This window comes from Poromitra crassiceps, assembly GCF_964638095.1.
Source record: "Poromitra crassiceps genome assembly, contig: HAP1_SCAFFOLD_193, whole genome shotgun sequence".
In the NCBI taxonomy this organism is placed as follows: domain Eukaryota; kingdom Metazoa; phylum Chordata; class Actinopteri; order Beryciformes; family Melamphaidae; genus Poromitra; species Poromitra crassiceps.
Window position 1 is genome coordinate 7,030 of NW_028152191.1, and position 21,606 is coordinate 28,635.

Sequence of the window (21,606 nt, forward strand, 5' to 3'; positions counted from 1 at the left end):
TAATTTTGACATTTAACATGATGAATTAATTTGAGAGTAACATGGTCATTTGCTTGGTGGACTCAACTGAAGCATTAATGAGCTTTAGATGGCAGAAATGTAACCTAGCTTGTGGTTGATTCCAACCAGTCCGTTCACCCCGCGCCTGTCAGGCAGACTCTCTTACTCTCTCCACTGTCAGTGCAGGAGACTGTCTGGAGCTTTACCTCTCTCCACTGTCAGTGCAGAGTTCTCCAGGCAGGTGGCAGCTAGCTCTGTGGCCATAGACACCACTGTAGTGGCCAGGTCAGCAGTGAAGCCACTAACTGGTGTACTGGACTCCAAGTCCATTCTCAGAGAGCTGCAGGAATTTAGGGAGGTCTGCCTGTTGTCACTGCCTGTCATTAGTCTGCCCTCTTCTTTGTGCTGAGGATTGAGATACCTGCTGTTGTTCGGAGTAATCCTTAACAGAGAAGGAGGTGGATTTAGACTGACGTTCGGTTCACACCACAAGCATCTCAGAAGCAGCGCTGCAGCAGTGCTTCACGGAAGCTTCCAGCAGGAACCTTGCCATTCACACCAGAATCACTCTGTTTTGCTCCACGCCTCGCTCTGTTTTGCACACCCTGCCCCCGCTCACAACTTGCATTGACTTCATTCCTGGCTGCTTAGACCAGAAGCTGAAACTATCGCTGCAGCACGCGTGCAGCGTCTCTTCAGCATGGTGTGGGCGTGGCGAGGCAAAGCACTGCAGCTGGTGTGAACGGTCTCACCTGTTAACAAGGATGCTGAAATGAAACTGCCTCCACGCTGCGTTGCTTCAGCGTAGGATTGGCATACTGTATGTCAGGTGTGTTCAGCCCCTGAATCTGTTTGCATAGCTGCTGCTGCTCTTTGCTATATGCTGAGGAGGAGGGAGATCCAGGGGGATCACTTTCCTTCTCGTCCAGCACATATTTGCCCTCTTTCAGTACAGTAACCATGGTAAACTTATCTGTGCAGTGTGGCATACCATTTGGTCAACAGGTTTCGGCATTCCCATTGGCGATCCTTCGAGTCTCATCGGAGTAACACTTGCCGGGGGACGGGCATTTTGCCCTTTTTCTTTTTAGGATCATCAAAATCTGTATTATGGAAATCCTAAGGATGCCAAAAATCCAGTCTAGAAAAAAAAGGGGGTGCACGTGGACCCCTCATCCATGCCCTACTACTGGTTTTACAGCAACGTAAAGTGCTGGAAATGTTGTTAATATAGTGTCCACTTAAACTGATATTGATTTGTTTAGGTGGGCCTTCTTTTAGGAGGCTAAAATACATGTTGCTGCTGGCATACATTTCTCTCTCCAACCTGCACAGTGCACATAAAAAGGAAACCACCAAGTCCTAAAAAAAAGAACCCAGACGAACACCAAGATAAACGTAGACGAACACGCTTCTCAAGGTGTGAAGATCAGAGAATAACAAACTCCATCACTTCCTGGCAACCATTTTCAGCTGGAGATAAGACCTGAAACACGCACGCACGCACGCACACACACATGCAAGCACACACACATGCTCACACACACACACACACACACACACACACACACACACACCTTTGAAGTTCTTCTTTATGTGACGATTATACTACTACAGTAATATAGTAAACAGTATGAACAGTATGTCTGTCCATCTGTCTGGAGTTGCAAGGCACACCATTGCTCCAATCGCCTCCTAGACGTGTTGGCTCCCACGGGGTCATCCCTATGTTCCCCGGGTCCTATGTTCCCCGTTTTTGTGGGACCGGGGAACATAGAACCCTTTCTATGGAAAAGGGTCCTATGTTCCCTGCTTTTCCCAAATAGGGTCCTATGTTCCCCGCTATGTTCCCTGGGAGAGGTTAGGTTTTGGGTTAGGGTCTGGGGGAGGTTATGTTTAGGCGTGGGGGGTGGGAGAGGTTAGGTTTTGGGTTAGGGTCTGGGGGAGGTTAGGTTTAGGCATGGGGGGAAGTTAGGTTTGGCGTGGGGGCTGGGAGAGGTTAGCTCCACCGACACGCTGCACGCCGCCTCGCTCAGCTAGGTAGGCTGTTTTTGGCATTTCGGGAGAAGCGGGGAACATAGGACCCTATTTGGGAAAAGCGGGGAACATAGGACCCTTTTTCATAGAAAGGGTTCTATGTTCCCCGGTCCCACAAAAACGGGGAACATAGGACCCGGGGAATATAGGACCCGGGGAACATAGGTGCGCTCCCGCTCCCACAACTTGCAAATGCTCCACCTACCCGTCTGTACTTCTTGCAGGGGAAAGTTGGTCGAAATGGAAGGGGAAACTCCGGTGAAAATAATGGACTCTGATTGGACTAATGAGCGGATAAAGGTGGGACATCCGCTCATTAGTCCAATCAGAGTCCAATAGCTCCCAGCGAATATCATCAAACTTCCTCCTCTGAAGCGCTTTTTTTCTTCGGCCAAATTTTAAGGCTAAAGTACAGACTTCGAAGATCATGGAAGAGATAGACTGGCTTGAGACTGGCCTCCAAACTTTGCTGAAACAATTTTCAGAGGTCTGGCATTCGGGTTCGGGGCGGGCTCGGTCACGTAATCAGTCACTTGTTTTTGCCTTCAAATATATCTATCATCAGCTCCTGAGCTAATTTACTACTTTAATGAAACTTGAAAGCACCTGAACAGGCATCGAATGAAACACGCCCAGACAATGCACTCTGCCCCGCCCCCCTGCCCTGACAGACACGCCTACTTTATTTGTCAAACTCACGCGCGCTAAAATGGAGGGTGAGCTAAAACACGTGCGTGAAAACCTGACGTCAGGATCATACAAAGCCATTGACAACAAGGCAGGCAAGTCAGCAGTGTGGAACAAATTCCAGTTAATAGTTAAGGAGGAAGACAACTCTGCAGTTGGATTTGTGAAATGCAAAGTGTGTGGAGTTATTATGCGCTATGACAGCAAGCGGACGGGAAATTCTGCTTTGCAGCGACACACGGAAGAAGCTTGCAGGAGGCCGCCGGCTGGCGGGCCACAGCAGACAGCGACAGCGATGACTGCCTTCGCTGTCGCTACTAATAAGACCATTTCACAGCAGTCGAAAGGCAAGGTAATGGAAGGCTGCGTTGCATACTGTTGCAAGGATATACGTCCATTTCGCTCCATTGAAGGGGAGGGTTTCCTTGAGTTGGCTCAAGAGCTTATCAATGTCGGCGCTGCTTATGGACGGGTGTCAGCCAAGGATGTGTTGCCTGTTTGCACGCATTTGCCACAGAGGCACGCAAGAAGTTGATCCAGCAACTTAATAACATTTTGAGTCATGTAAACACGATTGGAATGACCACCGACATGTGGACAGAAGATTTCCACAAGTCAAGCTACATGGCGATCACTTGCCATTTCGTGACAGAGTCATTCAAACTGGTCAGCAAAGTGTTAAAACAACAGCAGAATTTCCACCTGAAGAGATTAAAAGTGGCGATAACATTAGGAGAGAAATAATCCGGCTGCTAATCACAGAATATGGGCTAGACATCAGTGCGCTCAACAAGGTGGTGTGGGTGACGGATCAGAAAAGCCCTCAGCCCATACAGACGCCTTGACTGCCAGGATCATATCTACAACACGGTGCTGCGTCATGCGCTCGACCCCACAGAGCTGGAACAGGCCGCACCAGAGGTTGCAGACACTCTGCTAGCTGCCAAGTCACTGGTGAAGTATGTCAAGAAGACTGGCATGGCTGCTACACTGTCCAAAACACAGTTGCAAATGGGAGACACACGCTTCAGCACCGTCTATCTCACGTTAAAGTCTGTGCGTGACGTGACGTGTATGATGAGCTGCGTGTCAAACTGGAAGCCCGTGGAGAAACTGATCGGATTGATGACATCTCCGAGATGTGCTCACTCTTCTTGTTGATTTTCTGCGAGGCATCTCAAATGGATTAAAGAAAAGGTTGAGATAAAGATCCAGCACAAAATCGCCACGTTTCTTTGGCCAAAATACAGCCAGCTCAGGATGTTAACTGGTTCTGAGAGAGATGCGCTACACCTGGAGGTCCGGAGTCAGCTGCGTGACATCACCGTCACCGAACCAGGTGCAAATGCTGCAGCCGCAGATGACAGGCCGGGGCCCAGTGCACCCAAGAGAGCTGCATTGGACTTTGGAGACTGGGATAATCTCCCAGTCCCAGCGGATGATCATGTCGATGAAGTTGAACTTTATTCAACACAGAATCATGTCATGCAGAACGAGAGGGATCTGTTGGGCTGGTGGCAACATCATCATTCCACCTACCCAAAGCTTGGTGTACTTGCCCGGGGCATCCTAGCGGCATCCCAGCGAGCAGCAGCAGTGAACTCAATTTCAGCGCTGCTGGAAGAACCATCGACCAGAGGAGGACAGCCCTGCCTGGACCCGTCCACGTTGGACGCGAACCTCTTCCTCCATGACCACTCCAAATAAGATGTTTGGATTTTGTAAATAGTTCTTCAATTGTTTCAGCGGTTCGAGCTGAGTTTCCAGTTTGTTGGAATAAGTCGCCAATCATCAAAGGTAAGAGACTGCAACTTTTATTATAATTTATTACAACTGCTGAGTGCGTATAATGTGTGTACTGTGTGTGACTGTAGTGTACGTGGCCGCTGTGCGTAATGTGGCGTGCGTAAAATGCATTTAGCTGCTGCTCAGTGCTCTTCCTCACCCGCCGCGGTGGGGATTTGGTTAGTGCTGCTCACTCACCCGCTGTGGTGGTTGATTGGTGCTTTTGAATGTCTGTTTGTTTATGTATTGTTTGATGCATTGATAAAGCTGCATATTAAAGCCTAGGCTACTTGTTGTAACTTTGGCTGGTGTCGCCGACACCGTGCAGTACTTCTTTCAGCGATGTGGGATTGTGTGTGGGCAGTGAGTGCACGCACGAATTAGGCTGTTTGGTGCTTTGCTTTGTACATTACGTATTAATCATTGACTGCTTTGAATTACGAGGACTGATTTTGGTTTGGGATTATATAGGGCTGTTAGGCTGGTCGCTATTTGCTGTTGTTGCTTTAGGCCTAATATTAGGCTATAGCGTTATTTTGCGAGTGCGCTGTTTGCTGTCAGTGGTGCCAACTAAACTCCCTCAATGTGCCATCTATCTATTTATTTTCTAAAGCCTTGTAAGTGCGCCTTTATGGTGCCAAATTCATTATTTTCCTATTAATCACTGTGACAGACTCACTGAATTATGCGCTCGCTGCGCTCCGGGAAAAAAAAAAAATCAGGGAGGGGGTTCGGGCCAGGCTCGAACAGATTATCAATTGGACACCTGTCGGTGTCGGCCGGGCTCGGCTAATTTTGTGTGTGTGTGTGTGTGAGGCGCTAAGGGTCAACATTGCATGACTGGAGAATAAATACAAGCAAACATAGCCTAGAGTATTTCTTCTGTGACAGGAGGACAACAAGTGTTTATTTGATTACCTGGGGAATGAGGTTAGCAGCAGCAGGCGGCCCACAGAGGGCGCTAAAAGGTTTATTAACAGTTATTTCGTTATATCTAGTCAATATTATATTGCTTGGCTGTATGTAAAATGCATTACTTCTCGAAAATGAATGTATGATTGAAAAGTGTCCCAGGTTGGCATTGGTTGCTGCCTTTCTCTCACTTCCTGGCATTCACTTTCTGTCACTTGAATTTACATTTCATAGCTGCCAACATTAGGCTGTGAAATTGAAATGTCGATTTATGCTTGCACTACCCTATCGAAAAATGCTATGGTATCTGTAAAGGGGAGACTCGTGAGTACCCATAGAACCCATTCACATTCAGATATCTTGAGGTGAGAGGTCAAGGGACCCCCTTTGAAAATGTTTTTTCCCTCGCCAAAATTTACCCAAACTTTGGAGCGTTATTTAGCTCCCTTCCCGACAAGCTAAGGTACCAATGGATGCCTGTTATAGGTCATATCGTTTGATAGGCTGTTTGCAACCGCGTGATTCTGATGACGTCGCTGGGGCTCTCCCAGACCTACTATGGAGGAAAGTGAGTATGTAAGAGTGGTGGATGCCGCTCCACGCTGCAGGTATCGCCAGAAGATTGCAAAACATATAGGATATGATCCATATACAGTGTTAGTGCTTTCCTATGTAGCCTGCTGCTGGTTGCCCCCGCAGCAAACAAGCGAATGGTCTCTTCCCCGGGCGGCAGCTTGACGTGACGTCACCTGAAAACAACCTATCCACCTTATTTCTAGCTGCCATGATGCCTGATGGGTGCTTCTTCCGCTTCCGGTGTAATAGACTGTTTTAACTTGACAAAAAAAACGTCTATGAGGATTTTACAGCAGAGCCATTCAGCTCTACAGCCGTGTCGTTCGGGTGCGCGATATTTTTTTCCGAATGATAGCGAAGGCTGGAGGCACCCTCTCTGCCTGTGATTGGCCTAGCGTCAAACGTTCATCCAATCACATTCGCTTGGCTATCCTGCGTCTCTTTCTACAGTCTGTGGTCAGACAGACAGCAGTTTCGCTTACTAGCATGCATGAAAGACGCCACTGTGTGTTTATGTTTTTGATATAGTCTGGTCTCTGGTTTATAATGCTGCCGCTACTTTGGCAGTGCATGTATGTAGCCTACAGACAAATAAAAAAGAAAATATAAAAGATTAATGAGAATTGATCAAGGGTTATATAAAACCAGTGTCAATGCCCATTTACTCATTCTAACACAAGAGTGACATGTATTTGAATTGAAATATGTATCAGTATGTGGTGTTTGCCCAGCCCTTCATTGGGAAATGCAGCTTTATGGAGTGGGATCACGTGGAGATGGTCTTCAGAAACTTTGATGAGATTGACAGTAAGTAAACATTGTTTCAGATACATGGTGTAGTTGTGGAAAAGTGTGTGTGAGTTTGGAAGAGGAGTGCACCATTAGGTGGAGACATGCATCCATAGCAGTGTTGATTTCGTAGACGAAAACTATGAGGAAGAATGTTAGTCGGCTACCTATTTTCACTGGTGAAAACTAGACTAAAAATGTTAGGGAGGGACGAATTGGGAAGAGATCCAATCAGAAGAGAAGAAGAAGTTAAACATCTGTGTCTGTATTGCACATTCAAACCTTAAAACAATTCCAGAATAACAGATTAATATATCTTTACAATAAGTTTGTAAATTCGAATGAATAGTTACGGTTTTCTTTGAATAAGATAAGATGAAAATACTTAGTCGACGAAAACTTGACTAAATAAAATCAGGATGAGGTTGACTAAATATGATAAGAGCTTAAAAGAAAGTGGATTATAGCTCACTCAGATAAACATGGGAATGCTGTGTGATATGCAAAGGTTGTTGGTTCAATTCCAGCCTCAGGCAATTTCTTAAAAAGTACTCACATTATAAGCTGCAGCAGTGATCATTCTTTATCATCACCAGTACTTTGAATACTGATAGAAATAAGCTGATGAAGGAGACTAGTCAGTCCCTGACTCTAGCTCAACTCACTGGTACAAATCTCACCTGTCTCACTCTTTATGCTCTGCGTTATTGTCAGTGTGAATACAGTGTGTAGAAATCAGAAGCTTAACTCCCAACAGCTCATAGTCGGCTGAGCGGCTGTGTCACTGTCTCTGTCTGACAGGTAGACTGTTGGTTCAATTCCCGATGGAGGAGACATATTACAGCACTGCCCTGTCTTTAACATCACCAGCGTAGCGCCTCCTACAGGCAGATACACAGAGTGACACAGCGCCTCCTACAGATCCACAGAAATGGACACTGTGGACAGACTGCAAAGAGATCCAGACATGTCATATACTGAGTCTAGAGCAGTTTTTCAAAAAGTTATTTTTACGCCTAGCAGCAGCCAGGGGACAATAAAAAACTTAAAACCTACTTCCGATGTCAGTAAAGTTTCAGCTCTCTCAGCTCATGTCTCTGCAGAGTTCAGTGGGGGAGACCAGCCCCCCCGCTTAGCTCCAGGTAGTGGCAGCGGAGCGGGAATCGAACCCACAACCTCTGGCCCCGGTGTCTCTGTGTGTATTATGCCTTCACACCACCAGCTGCCCTTCACACTCACAGCTCTTCTCCGGGCGCTCTTGTCTCTTCCCTCTGCCTGTCACCATTCAAAAGTGACTGAGGCTCGAACCCACGACCGCAAAGTGGCTGAAGTCAAGTCAAGTCAAGTCAAGTCAAATTTTATTTATATAGCACCTTTCATACACAAAGGCAATTCAAGGTGCAGTGAAGTCTCAATATTGCCAGGCAGCAAGCCTACTCTCTGTGCCACCAAGTCAGAATGATTGAATGAGGTTTTCTCAGGGCTTTAAATGACTCTTTCCTCTGGCTGTCAACATTAAAAACTGACTGAGGATCGAACCCACAACCTCAAAAGTCACTGAGGCTCAAACACACCAGCTCCAAACTGCTAGACAGCAATCAAACTCTCTGAGCTAGTGGGTCATAGTGATTAAGACTAGAAGATTAAAGTATAGTCTTTATGCATCTTAAAATATGTTTTGAAGGGACCTTTTAAGTTGAATAGTATTTGAATTATATTAATATGACGTGAGTTTCTATTCGCCTTGCACAGAAAACCTTTTTCTTTATACTTGAGTACATTTCAGAGCATTTTTTACACAAATAACTGTAGTTCTATAATCAGAGCAACAATGTGATTAAATTTGGAATGACAAGAAAAAATTACATGTCTGTGCAATAGGCTAAGTAGGCCTAAATAACTCAGATATAGGGTTTGCAATTGTAACGTTCCATATAATGAAGTATCTCATGCTTGTTGATTTAATGATTGTTTTGCACCTGCTGCTCACGTTTGAGATACCTCTGGCTTGCCTGGAAAGAAGGTGGGAGCAGCCGAGTACAGTCAGCCAATCAGAGGCAGAGAGGGGCGGGTCATGCCTTCGCCTAGCCTTCGCCATCATGGGAAAAAAAATATTCCTTGGGGCACTGGGATAACGTAATGCATTATGGGTAGTCGGCTACTGTGGCGAATGCTAGCGGCTAGCGTAATAGTTACTTTACATGGCAGTAAAACGCCACTGAATGACCAAATTGATTTAACTTTTAACCATTTTGAGTAACACTGTTTCCATACGGACCCCGACTATATTTATAACTTTTATAACGTACTCCAGTTTCCGGTTTATAATTCGGGTCTGCAGCCGAGTATAACAAAGGAAATGGCAAGCTAATAAGTCACGTTAAACCGGACCTTGTACCCACAATTATTTTTTACAGTGGGGCATTCAAAAATAAGGTGGATAGATAGGAGATGAGAAACGTCACTCTGACTTTAAAACTAAGCCTCTGAAAGACAGTAACAGGAGAAATTACCAATCTGGAGCACAGCGGGAGAAAGGCCAAAATAGGGAGACGCCACCAAAATTGGGGGTCTTGGCAGTACATGTAGCCTATGACATTTTGTTACTTAAATTTTCATTTTGAGACACTTTGTGGCAAGTAGCATCTGTAGCCTACAAAACCGTAAAGAAAAATAAATGTATTTATTTGTGTATATTTAGGTTCCTCAGCAGACATGCGCTTGTTGCCTTTTAGCAGACTTTCACTTCTCTTCCAACATGTTGTGTATCCATTTAGAGTGGGGGGGGGGGTCATTGCCTAAAGTGTGTGATGCAATATCTGTGAGATGTGTTATCATTTTGCAAACCAATGGCTTCAGTCAGCTTCTACATTTGGAAAGTATTAAATCATTTGTTAAACAAAGTTTTTATCGACGTCCATCTCATAAGAGCAGGTGTCAAAACAATCCTCAACTTCTTTTAAGTCGAAACACACATACACACACACACACACACACACACACACACACACACACACACACAGTCACACACAGTCACACACACACACACACACACACACACACACACACACACGAAAAGTACCTTATTCCATGCTCTGTATTAACAGATTAGAACATGGCTCGATCGATCACGTTATAAGCGTAGGTGTCATTTTATTGGAGCAACAGATATCTCACAGTGTAGTGAACCCCCTCGCTTCCCTCCACACAGCAAATCCATTTATGATTTTACTCAAGCTTCTATCAAAGCCTCCGCCAGCACCATCTCAGCAGAGCGCGAGGTGCAGCCACACCATCTCAGCAGAGCGCGAGCTGCAGCCACACCACTGATGCAACAGCTGATGAGCCGGTGGCAGAGGCACAAAATGGAGACATCAACCTTCACCGTATCTGATTGTGTGTCCCTCCTTAACATCTGACAGAAATGCACCCTGGGAGAATGCCAGCCCTCCCTCCCCGTCACCACCTTGATTGTTATCACCATCACATCCAACACTCCATCTTCCTCCCCCATGTTGCTCGGCGCCCCCTTTGGTGGAGGAGTACATTTCCAGTAACAAAAGTAACAAAACGTCTTCCCCTAGAGAGCTGCAAGCCCGAGGGTACCCTCGAGCCCCTCGAGCCTGGCCAATACGGGCTGGGGCCGGGCTTTTTTTAATGAATAGCTCTGGGCCGGGCCGGGTTCGGGCCCGTTTCAATAATAAAATAAAATAAAGTTGTATTACTCGCTTAATTTTACACAGCAGAGTGAGACAAAGAGGAGGAGCACACAGGGGTGGAGGCGGGATTCGATCCACTGATCGCCCGCTTACAAAGCACACATGTCAACTGCAACCCCAAGAGAGCTAAGCTTCCTTGGCAGAGCTGTTTAACCCTAACCCTTTATACTGTGGGGAGTGAGTTTAACCAACCTAACCTTTATACTGTGGGGAGTGAGTTTAACCAACCTAACCTTTATACTGTGGGGAGTGAGTTTAACCAACCTAACCTTTATACTGTGGGGAGTGAGTTTAACCAACCTAACCTTTATACTGTGGGGAGTGAGTTTAACCAACCTAACCTTTATACTGTGGGGAGTGAGTTTAACCAACCTAACCTTTATACTGTGGGGAGTGAGTTTAACCAACCTAACCTTTATACTGTGGGGAGTGAGTTTAACTAACCTAACCTTTATACTGTGGGGAGTGAGTTTAACCAACCTAACCTTTATACTGTGGGGAGTGAGTTTAACCAACCTAACCTTTATACTGTGGGGAGTGAGTTTAACTAACCTAACCTTTATACTGTGGGGAGTGAGTTTAACCAACCTAACCTTTATACTGTGGGGAGTGAGTTTAACTAACCTAACCTTTATACTGTGGGGAGTGAGTTTAACCAACCTAACCTTTATACTGTGGGGAGTGAGTTTAACTAACCTAACCTTTATACTGTGGGGAGTGAGTTTAACCAACCTAACCTTTATACTGTGGGGAGTGAGTTTAACCAACCTAACCTTTATACTGTGGGGAGTGAGTTTAACTAACCTACCCTTTATACTGTGGGGAGTGAGTTTAACCAACCTAACCTTTATACTGTGGGGAGTGAGTTTAACTAACCTAACCTTTATACTGTGGGGAGTGAGTTTAACCAACCTAACCTTTATACTGTGGGGAGTGAGTTTAACTAACCTAACCTTTATACTGTGGGGAGTCGAGTGAGTTTAACCAACCTAACCTTTATACTGTGGGGAGTGAGTTTAACCAACCTAACCTTTATACTGTGGGGAGTGAGTTTAACCAACCTAACCTTTATACTGTGGGGAGTGAGTTTAACTAACCTAACCTTTATACTGTGGGGAGTGAGTTTAACCAACCTAACCTTTATACTGTGGGGAGTGAGTTTAACCAACCTAACCTTTATACTGTGGGGAGTGAGTTTAACCAACCTAACCTTTATACTGTGGGGAGTGAGTTTAACCAACCTAACCTTTATACTGTGGGGAGTGAGTTTAACCAACCTAACCTGTATACTGTGGGGAGTGAGTTTAACTAACCTAACCTTTATACTGTGGGGAGTGAGTTTAACCAACCTAACCTTTATACTGTGGGGAGTGAGTTTAACCAACCTAACCTTTATACTGTGGGGAGTGAGTTTAACCAAGCTAACCTTTATACTGTGGGGAGTGAGTTTAACCAACCTAACCTTTATACTGTGGGGAGTGAGTTTAACCAACCTAACCTTTATACTGTGGGGAGTGAGTTTAACCAACCTAACCTTTATACTGTGGGGAGTGAGTTTAACTAACCTAACCTTTATACTGTGGGGAGTGAGTTTAACCAACCTAACCTTTATACTGTGGGGACTGAGTTTAACCAACCTAACCTTTATACTGTGGGGAGTGAGTTTAACCAACCTAACCTTTATACTGTGGGGAGTGAGTTTAACCAACCTAACCTTTATACTGTGGGGAGTGAGTTTAACCAACCTAACCTTTATACTGTGGGGAGTGAGTTTAACCAACCTAACCTTTATACTGTGGGGAGTGAGTTTAACCAACCTAACCTTTATACTGTGGGGAGTGAGTTTAACCAACCTAACCTTTATACTGTGGGGAGTGAGTTTAACCAACCTAACCTTTATACTGTGGGGAGTGAGTTTAACCAACCTAACCTGTATACTGTGGGGAGTGAGTTTAACCAACCTAACCTTTATACTGTGGGGAGTGAGTTTAACCAACCTAACCTTTATACTGTGGGGAGTGAGTTTAACCAACCTAACCTTTATACTGTGGGGAGTGAGTTTAACCAACCTAACCTTTATACTGTGGGGAGTGAGTTTAACCAACCTAACCTTTATACTGTGGGGAGTGAGTTTAACCAACCTAACCTTTATACTGTGGGGAGTGAGTTTAACCAACCTAACCTTTATACTGTGGGGAGTGAGTTTAACCAACCTAACCTTTATACTGTGGGGAGTGAGTTTAACTAACCTAACCTTTATACTGTGGGGAGTGAGTTTAACTAACCTAACCTTTATACTGTGGGGAGTGAGTTTAACCAACCTAACCTTTATACTGTGGGGAGTGAGTTTAACCAACCTAACCTTTATACTGTGGGGAGTGAGTTTAACCAACCTAACCTTTATACTGTGGGGAGTGAGTTTAACCAACCTAACCTTTATACTGTGGGGAGTGAGTTTAACTAACCTAACCTTTATACTGTGGGGAGTGAGTTTAACTAACCTAACCTTTATACTGTGGGGAGTGAGTTTAACCAACCTAACCTTTATACTGTGGGGAGTGAGTTTAACCAACCTAACCTTTATACTGTGGGGAGTGAGTTTAACCAACCTAACCTTTATACTGTGGGGAGTGAGTTTAACCAACCTAACCTTTATACTGCGGGGAGTGAGTTTAACCAACCTAACCTTTATACTGTGGGGAGTGAGTTTAACCAACCTAACCTTTATACTGTGGGGAGTGAGTTTAACCAACCTAACCTTTATACTGTGGGGAGTGAGTTTAACCAACCTAACCTTTATACTGTGGGGAGTGAGTTTAACCAACCTAACCTTTATACTGTGGGGAGTGAGTTTAACCAACCTAACCTTTATACTGTGGAGAGTGAGTTTAACCAACCTAACCTTTATACTGTGGGGAGTGAGTTTAACCAACCTAACCTTTATACTGTGGAGAGTGAGTTTAACCAACCTAACCTTTATACTGTGGGGAGTGAGTTTAACCAACCTAACCTTTATACTGTGGGGAGTGAGTTTAACCAAGCTAACCTTTATACTGTGGGGAGTGAGTTTAACCAACCTAACCTTTATACTGTGGGGAGTGAGTTTAACCAACCTAACCTTTATACTGTGGGGAGTGAGTTTAACCAACCTAACCTTTATACTGTGGGGAGTGAGTTTAACCAAGCTAACCTTTATACTGTGGGGAGTGAGTTTAACCAACCTAACCTTTATACTGTGGGGAGTGAGTTTAACCAACCTAACCTTTATACTGTGGGGAGTGAGTTTAACCAACCTAACCTTTATACTGTGGGGAGTGAGTTTAACCAACCTAACCTTTATACTGTGGGGAGTGAGTTTAACCAACCTAACCTTTATACTGTGGGGAGTGAGTTTAACCAACCTAACCTTTATACTGTGGGGAGTGAGTTTAACTAACCTAACCTTTATACTGTGGGGAGTGAGTTTAACCAACCTACCCTTTATACTGTGGGGAGTGAGTTTAACCAACCTAACCTTTATACTGTGGGGAGTGAGTTTAACCAACCTAACCTTTATACTGTGGGGAGTGAGTTTAACCAACCTAACCTTTATACTGTGGGGAGTGAGTTTAACCAACCTAACCTTTATACTGTGGGGAGTGAGTTTAACTAACCTAACCTTTATACTGTGGGGAGTGAGTTTAACTAACCTAACCTTTATACTGTGGGGAGTGAGTTTAACCAACCTAACCTTTATACTGTGGGGAGTCGAGCGAGTTTAACCAACCTAACCTTTATACTGTGGGGAGTGAGTTTAACCAACCTAACCTTTATACTGTGGGGAGTGAGTTTAACCAACCTACTCGCTACCACTCAGGACTCACATTCACTGGGTTACACCTGCTCATGTCTCATGTATTCATCACAACACACTCTGACTTTTCAGCGTGCCAACGCTCTCTTTCAAACGAGCCTCCGTTCCCTCGGCGCTCTCTCCTCATCATCAAAGGCTGCAGCATGTTTCCCCTCCGTGTCCTTCCTGTAGCAGCTCCTCCATGTCCTTCCTGTAGCAGCTCCTCCGTGTCCTTCCTGTAGCAGCTCCTCCATGTCCTTCCTGTAGCAGCTCCTCCGTGTCCTTCCTGTAGCAGCTGCCTCTCCGTGTCCTTCCTGTAGCAGCTGCCTCTCCGTGTCCTTCCTGTAGCAGCTGCCGCTGCGTGTCGTTGCCACACAGTCGCTGTACAAATGGAGCCGGGCATTTGCGTAATTAAAACCAAGATTCTAGGACATAATTCTTAATTAAGCTCTAATGTGATAAAGCGTGATCGTAGGACACAAGTCTCCTTTAAGGGAAAGGAGGCCTTTGTAATGGGGGTGATTAAAGAACTTGCGGGGTGGGGTGGGGGGGGGGGAGAGATGTAATTGGCTGGCTGTCCCTCCCAGCTGATTGGCTGGCTGTCCCTCCCAGCTGATTGGCTGGCTGTCCCTCCCAGCTGATTGGCTGGCTGTCCCTCCCAGCTGTGGAGCGACCAGAGAGCAGAGCACTGAGCTGATGCATCGGTCTCTTAAGGGAACAGTTCACCCAAAAAATGAAAATACTCTCATCATCTACTCACCCTCATGCCAGTTGAAACACAGGTGAATGTCAAGCGGAGGTTGTGGTGTGGATCCAAGGTGCAGACACAGGAGCAGGCAGAGAAGATTCAGGAGAAACACAGGTGAATGTCAAGCAGAGGTTGTGGTGTGGATCCAAGGTGCAGACACAGGAGCAGGCAGAGAAGATTCAGGAGCAAAAAAAAGGGGTTACCGGAAATACTCCGGACAGGACACAAAGTTAGAATAGCCATGGCTAGGCTACAGGCAAGGGGTAGACAATACACACACAATGACGGACGGGACAGTCTGGTAAAGAACTTCCTAATTGTGAAGCGCAACTTTCTTTTTCAAATCACACACTCATATTCCTCTCTTATCTCCTTCTTGTCAGACCTACTTCAACAGTCACAGATCAAGGTTTAAAGCTACAATATGAAAGCATTGTAAGAAGGATAAACATGTGGATGTTGTGTGATGTTCAAAGGTTGTTTGTTCAATCCCTGCCTCAGGCACCACCCGTGATGCTCTTTTTTTAATCATCATCAGTAGTTTGAACACTGATAGAAATAAGCTGATGTACGAGTCTAGTCAGTCTCTGACTCTAGCTCAGTCAGATGAACAGCTGCTCACTCGTTCAATTCCAACCTATCTCACTCTTTATGCTCTGTGTTGTTGTCAGTGTGAACACAGTGTGTAGAATTCAGAAGAAGAACTGTTAACAGTTCATAGCTCGCCAGGATGAGTCACTGTGTATGTGTCGCTACCTGACAGGTGGATTATTGGTTCTATTCCCGATGGAGGAGACATATTACAGCAGAGATGGGCAGGGCCGCTGGAAGTCACTTTAAGCAGGGGGTGCTGGGAGGAAGGGACTCTCGGTGGGGCCCGCCGATTTTTTTTTTTATGGTTTTCTTTTTACATTTTTTTGCCATATTTAGAGGAATATCTCATTTTAAATTAACATTAGGATACTGTTGTGATGTAAGTATTCTGTATTTTCTCCTTTTCTCACTCATTCAGAGCAAAGAGGGAGATATATAGCATGATGATAATGCTCTATATCTCCCTATTTGCTCTGAATACACCAGTTAACATGACACAGACATAACATGATAGAAATATTATCAGCAAACTTAATGACTAGGCTAATTATTCTGATCTGAATGGCATATATCAAGAAACATTGACTCCTCTCTTTGCTGTATAGTGGGAGGTGCATTTTTGAGTAGACTATTAAAATAGCATGTCAAGTTCACATTTCTTTATTGCCAGATTAAACAATTCTTATTGGTTGTTGGTTGGTTCAACACAACATGTGCGTGCATGCGCGCTTCTTCTTCTTCTCTAGCCTACAAGCATGTAACTTCCTTGATTGTTATTGTTGATAATTCTATTTAAATAGGCTACATTTTCAGTATATCAACGAGCATGCTTTGATGACTGGTTAGGTTTAGGCATGAGGAGTGATGATTGGTTAGGTTAATATCAGGGTAAGAAAAAGTCCACAATAGAAATAAGCCTTTTGATTGATTGATTCTTGATTGACTGACTTTATTCATGGATATAGAGACAATAAAAGATCAAAGGGATAACATGTAAAAGTGTAAACATTTTAATTCCAACATAATGGTCCCTGATGTTTTATTGTGCTCTCTTGTGTTCTCAACCTCAATGATTTTTTAAATGTATGTACCGGTATGTATTTCTGCTGGGCATTTGTATACATATCTTTTGATCAATTAAATAAAATATCAAATAAATTCAAACCTGGTTATTAACTTTACAAATTTGTTTATTTAAAAATAAAAACGATACTAAAATGCTTGAGGGGGCTTAACTGGGGCTTGGTAGATTTGTGAGGGGGCTATAGCCCCCCCTTGCCGCGGTGTAGCGCCGTCCCTGGAAAGGAATATATACATATATATTTATTTTATTTTACCATTACTGTTGAACCAGAACCCCCATTGACAGGACTGCTCCTTTTTATTTTGTCCTGATCGCTTTGAAGGCACCATAGACCGTGAAGTCAGCCAGGATCCCACTAACTGTACTTCTTGACAAGCCGCACAGCCTATGCTGCCTCTGATTGGCTTTCCCTGAGATTCTTACCCTAACTTTAACCAATCCTAGTCAAGTCTTTACTGTTTATTTTCTGATAAACCAAAACCCAGAAGAACCCAGATTTGTTTACAATGTGAACGCCAACCATTCCAAACCACATACTGTAGATCAGTGGTTCTCAACCTTTTTACATCAAGTACCACTTGAGAAATGAGTTGGCTCTCCAAGTATATATATATATACCATATGACCGACGTTAAAATACAGTCTATTCAGCTGCACAGTTTACGCAGGAGGCACATTTATTCCTAATAACATTATTTATTGTTAACTTTTGTCAGCCACAGCCACAATGTACAAAGGGGTAGCACCAGGGCCGTAGCCAGGGATTTCGGGCCCCATGAAAGGATATCACATTTTTACTTCAATGTAGAACAGTCATTTCTTACACATGAGCTTGATTACTTTTATCCTTTTAGTCATAAAGATTATTGAAAGATATTCCATATTCCAGACTGAAATGTTATAACAGAAGTAGAGTATTGGCCAGAATGACATGAACATTTGGACACTTATTCAGCGGGTATCTTGTATGTTGCGTTCAGGTGCACTGTAAAAAGAAAATAAATAAATATATATATATTTTTTTTTTGGTTAATATATATATATTTTGGTAAATATATATATATTTTTTTTTTAGGGCCAAGTAGCACCGGCAGGGGGTGCAAGTACCACTGGTGGTAGGCGTACCATAGGTTGGGCATGACTGCTGTAGACAACACATGGGTGAGGCTACACTGCAGGCATAGTTGATGATGCAAGTGCACTCAGTTCCGTTCCCGAGCGCGGAATACATTTTGTAATGTGAAAGCTGACCAGCGGGGGAGAGCAATCGTTCCCAGTGAGAAAGCACCCTACAACAACTTGGTTATGGTTATGGTTATGGTTATGGTTATGGTTATGGTTATGGTTTGGGTTGTGGTTAAAAATGGAACAAGTCAGGAGGCGAACCAGGTCTCTCACGATGGAAGCTACCAGAGATTGCCGCTACTTCCTTGTTACAGCCTCCGAGGTTACTCACACGACCACTGGAGGTCGCATTCCTCAACATTGGGTCATTTTAACCCGCATGAAAACCGACCAATGTTGTTTTCCTTGTGACTCTGCCTGAAAAAATTACAGAATTAATTATGTGTGTAGTAATTGTGAATACAGTATGTGTCTTGCCAGTGATTGTGTGAACACTGTACTGTGTGTGTGTGTGTGTGTGTGTGTGTGTGTGTGTGTGTGTGTGTGTGTGTGTGTGTGGGCCCCAGGGTCAGACAGTCCAAGGACAGTGTGTGTGGCTGCTGCATTTTAATCCCATAAATGGAAAGATGTCTCTAAATGCTATCAACTTCCATCTGCTCTCTCTCTCTCTCTCTCTCTCTCTTTCTCCCTCTCCCTCTTTCTATTTCTAGCTCTGTATCTGCTCACTCTTCCTCTCTTCCTCTGTCACTCTTTTTGGCTATTTTCTATATTTCTGGCTTCACTTTCTGGCTTCCTTTTTCATCATTCTCTTCTTTCCTTTCCTCTTTGCTTCTCTTATATCCCCCCCTCCCCTCCCCCCTCACTCTCTCTCTCTTAAATCCCTCACGAGGGGGCAGTCAAGCTCCACGTCATCACACACGATAACAGTGTGCTGTAGGCCCACACCTACAGTATGTGTCCATGTGCAGAAAGCTCCAATCAACGTGCTATTCTGGTGAGCAAGCTGCACTGAGCTTCTTTCAGATAGTCAAACGTTACCTCACTAGTCGTGTTTCCATTACACTCAGAAATGCGCAAAATCGAAATATCGCAATAGAAAGTGGGTAATGGAAACATGTAAATTTCGAAAAACCTCCCAAATATCGCAAAACGTTTTTGCGCTCTCATGAGGTGGTTTTTCAGACGTGTCGATATAGCAGTATATCGCAAAAGTGTAATGGAAACAGCTTTTTCGCATTAGCACGTCATGTGACCCATACGTCGTGACGTAGAGGAGGGGTCACGTGACGCAGTTCTCTTTGTTTGTTCAAATGGCGGCTGGCTACAAACATGACACGGTATGTGTGGACAGAAGAGGAGACAACGATTTTTCTAAACCTCATTAGGGAGGACAATATAACCAGCATATTAGACAGCAAACAACAGAGGAATGCAGACTGTTATAGGGAGTTAGAAAGGAAAATGAGGGAGAAGGGGTTCAATAAACCGTGGCAAAATCTCCGCAGCAAGTGGAAAACTTTAAAGCAACGCTACCTATCAGAACGACGCCTGTTGTGCAAGAGCGGAGCCGGGGGAAAGGCTAAAGTAAAGTTTAACTTTTACGGTGCCATGGACAGCATTTTAGGTCATCAGCCCATCGTGCAATCATTGGCGTCAGTTATCAACAGCATGGGTAAGTCCCAATTCTTTCATTTTTATATGGCCTGAAGTCAGCAAATGTGCTAACGTGAACATGCATGCTAACGCTAGGGACAGCTTAGTTACCATCTGTTGTAGGCCTGATTTAGATGTTGTAGTGCTACTATTGTAATTATATTCCATTATGTATTCCATGAATTATTAGATGCTGATGCCGAGGCAGACGAAGACGCCGACGATGAGGAACCAATTCCGGGGACTAGTACCACGGATTCGGAGGGTAAGCCAAGAATTTGCCATCTTTTAAAGTCACACCATATTGGCTGGCTGATTAGATCAGAAAAGAAATAGGACAATAACAAAGTGGGCTTACCGTCGTGACTATTTGTTTGCTGCTTTATTCCCTCTTAATATCTATCCTGCAAACCTGATCTGCCCAAATACAAAAAATAAACACTTAATTTGAGGAGAAAATGAAACGAGTAGTTAAAAAATATAAACTAGAGATTTTACACAGAACTATTCTTTTATCTGTCTTTCTGCAAAAGTTTCAGGTACATGTAAGATGCTTTCAAAAATAATTGAAGGTTCCAAATATCACAAAATGTACCAAGAGCAGTCTATTGACACACTAATACAGGAGGAAAAAAAGAATAAACATCCAAGACAATTTATATAAAAACTCTTTAGACTTTTGCACAGTATTGTGTATATATTTATTTATCTCATTATCCCTTCTTCTTGTCATTATAGCATCCTTTGATGTTTTGCCCATGCCGCTCCACGGCCCTGATGACGCCCCTGTGCCAGAAGAGGAAGCATCATCTCTACCCACACCTACACCTCAAGAGGCATGGAGACTGCCAAAGAAGCGTAGAGCCTCAACTACATCAGTGCACATGAGCCTGATGAGGGATCAAGCAAAACAAGATCAGGCCACCCTAAGCGCGATTTCTGATGCGCTTAATCGAGCAGTTCAATGTTTAGAGAGGGCAACAGATGTAGCAGAGCGCCATGCTCATGCTCTAGAAGTGATGGCTGAAGCTCGGCCTTTCCCCCAGCAACCACCTTCAGCATACAATCCCTACTTCCAAGGGCAGCAGCCTTTTGTGTACCACAACCAAGCACCTCCATCATATCAGCAGCAGCCTCCTCCTACATCTCCCTCAGATGAGTGGGGAGGTGATCCCCAGTCTTACAGAACATACCAAGCTTTGTAGGTCATAACACATACAACCAAGCTACCATGTTGCTATGTTAGTCACTTTAATGTTATTTACCTGTAAGTTTACATGCAACAGTTAATTGCACTAACTTTAACTAGGGATGTTGACGTTTTTGAGCTTTAATATGTGTGTACACAAACAGAGGCCCTCAGGTAGGCTACACTGACTGACTGACTGACTGACCGACTGACTGACAGCCATACAAAGATACACACAGAGAGAGAAAGTCAAGGAAAGCATGCAGCTCTGTTTTGTTAAGGAACTTTGCACAAAAAGGCTATTTGCCTGTTGCGATACTGTTCATTTTGGCAGCTTCTTCTACATGGGGCCATATTTATTTTTTCTTTGAAAAGGCACTGTTGTAAGAAGAAATATGAAGTGTTAACAAAAAGTTGTGTGAAACCACAAAAAAAAAAGTAACTGTTGCCATAGTGTACCTGTTCTCTGTAATGGCAGCTTATACAGTACATGGAGCCATATTGTTTTGTTCTTTGAAACGGCACTTGTATAAGACAATGAAAAAATATTTTGTGTTAACAAAATGTTATGTGAAACCACACATTAAACTTGAAACAGTAAACCATTGCTATGTGCTTGTGTGTTACTGTAATAACAATGTACACTCAAAGTGTGGGTAAAGGTAAACTTAACTTTACTTATGATTTCAGATTGTTTGCTTGTGTGGCTAAACTAACGAGCTGTGACCAAATGCTGTGCAAGAGCTTCTCTAATCGCAAGGCCTCCTGCATCTTGCTCCTGATGATATCCCTGGGGCTGTTGGGCATGGGGCACTGCAGGACCTAATGCCGCAGGTGGTAGCTGCTGTCTTTTCTCCTCGCATAGATTGTGGAGAA

General features: G+C 44.1%; 1 long non-coding RNA gene across 1 annotated transcript; it reads left to right on the forward strand.

Moving 5' to 3' along the window:
* The first annotated feature begins 19,521 nt into the window (after window positions 1-19,521).
* LOC310770717 lies at window positions 19,522-21,127 on the forward strand. Its single transcript, XR_014552346.1, has 3 exons — window positions 19,522-19,560; window positions 19,732-19,806; window positions 20,280-21,127. It is a non-coding gene; the product is annotated as an uncharacterized lncRNA (long non-coding RNA).
* The last annotated feature ends 479 nt before the right edge of the window (window positions 21,128-21,606 follow it).